General features: G+C 65.5%; 1 protein-coding gene across 1 annotated transcript in view; it reads left to right on the top strand.

Moving 5' to 3' along the window:
* Positions 1-368: 368 nt before the first annotated feature.
* Positions 369-1,955, top strand: part of YPEL5 (yippee like 5) — a 14,081-nt gene continuing 12,494 nt past the window's right edge. Inside the window, exon 1 of the mRNA XM_007470877.1 lies at positions 369-472. The gene's annotated coding sequence lies outside the window, so the exon portion shown is untranslated. The remainder of the gene's footprint in view (positions 473-1,955) is intronic.

A 1,955-nucleotide genomic window follows, 5' to 3' on the forward strand; every position in this document is an offset into this window, starting at 1 on the left:
TCTCAGCTGGGAAGGGGGTGGATCTCAGGTCTCTCCACATTGGCTGCGTCTGGAGAGGGGGCAGAGTTAGCCTCTTTGATTGGCTGTCCGAGTCCCGGGCGTTGGGTCAGGGGCGGGGCGAGCTGCAGGGAGATTGCCCTGGGTCTGCAGCTTCTGGGAGGGGTGGGCCGAGACGCAAAGGGGAGCGGGAGTGGGGGAGGGTGAGCCAGAGAAGGGGCGGGGCCCAGCGGAAAGGGCAGGGTGCCGGGGAGAGGGCAGGGTCTAGAAATGATGGGCGTTCTGGGCCAACCGGGAGAGCCGACTGTTCGAGGGGCGGGGCTATGACGGGTGATTGACGCTGAGGCCCAACCAGGGAGAGGCGGGGCCAAGGCCAGGGCCTGACTAAACCTGGAGACTCCGCTGGCTGAGGGGGCTTCATTTCAGCTGAGGATCGAAGAGCCGCTGGCGGCCGTGGATCTTACAGCCGCTCGGGGTGAGTGCGGCGGTCGGGGGCTGGATTCGGGGCCCGAGGGGGGCTGAGTCGCCCCTCCGGGTCAGCTGCTTCGAAACACTCGGGATCGGCCCGGGGCGGGAGGCCCAGGCAGGAAGTGCCTTTTCCTCCCCGCGCTCCCTCCGGGGTCCCAGCGCGGCCGACCCCCGCCCCTCTGGGCGGGCTTCGGTGCCGGGGCTGCGGGCTGACTAGCTGGCCTGTTTCCTCTTTGTGAGGCCCAGGCGCGGCGGCCGCCGTCAGCCCGCCCCCGCCGCGCAACCGGGGCAACCGGCGCAACCGCAACAGACGCGACCTCCATCTCGGCGCCCGCGCTTTCCCGCCCCGGCGCAGCCTCGAAGGCCTTGTACATCGCGGCCGGGGCTTCCGGCGCCCCTCCGCAGGCAGTTTGGCCGGCTACCCCGTCGCCTGGGCTGCCCCGCCCCCACGGGCCGCGTCCCCGCCGCAGTGTCGGGGGCGCGCCCCGGACTCCGCGCCGCCGCGGTCTCCGCTGGGGCCTGCGCCCACGGCCCCGAGGTGAAGTCCGAACTCGACTCCGAGATGTGCGGCGTTAATAACGCCACGGCGTGGCCTGTCCTTCAAAGGGGCCACATCCCCTTTCTGTTGGCACTGGCCATGGGCGGGGGTCGGCGTTGGCTTTTGTTTGCTGCCCCCCAAAGGCTGGATGCCCGCCACCCTGCCCTCTTGCACCCCAGGAGATCCCCGGGCCGAGGGAGGAGTACGCTAGACGGAGGGCGTAGCGCAACTGCTGGGCTGATGTCGGGCGGCCGGGGCCGCGGGGCCGCCCGCTCAGCTGTTTCCGGCCCGTGTTTGTTGTGCCGGAGGAGGCCCGGCCGCGCCGCGCTCGGGCCCCGGCCCCTCCCGATTGGCCCGCGGCGTCACGTGCCGGCAATCAGCTGGGGCCAGCCGGGGCTGCGGGGCGTGGGTGGCTGCGGCGGTGCTTGCCGGCGCTGGGGGTCGCGCGGCCGCCTGCTGCCCTACGACGAACAGCATCCTTGCTTTCCTTGTCGGTGGGGCGTATGCGCGCCCTGGCCACCCCTTTATTCTGCACTCATAGGTAGGACAATGAGTATTCCGGACAGCGGGAGTTGGAAAATTGGAATACTACAGAGATCTGTTTAATCCCGACACCGATTAATCTCCCCTTGCACGGAGAGTCTGGGAAGGTGTACAGCTCATTTATTTTTAAATTTTTTCTGTTTACAGAGCCCTGTTGGTAATCTGAGGATTTTTATTTCAGATCTCCTTGACAGATGGAAAACCTGAAGTAACCTCAGGCTAACCTTGTGTTTTGGGGAAATTAGACTTGCTGCTGAAGTAACTGGGGGTAATAGGGTATTAGCTAATCTTGCACAGTCGCGTATGCAGTGTTGCAGCTGTGTTCCAACAAAAGACGAACCAAAATGCATGAAGTGTGTCCAGGGTACATATTTGTGCCAGATGTGAAGTGTCTTGGTGGAATCTTTCC

The sequence above is a fragment of the Lipotes vexillifer genome, unplaced genomic scaffold (assembly GCF_000442215.2).
Source record: "Lipotes vexillifer unplaced genomic scaffold, Lipotes_vexillifer_v1.1 scaffold717, whole genome shotgun sequence".
NCBI lineage: Eukaryota > Metazoa > Chordata > Mammalia > Artiodactyla > Lipotidae > Lipotes > Lipotes vexillifer.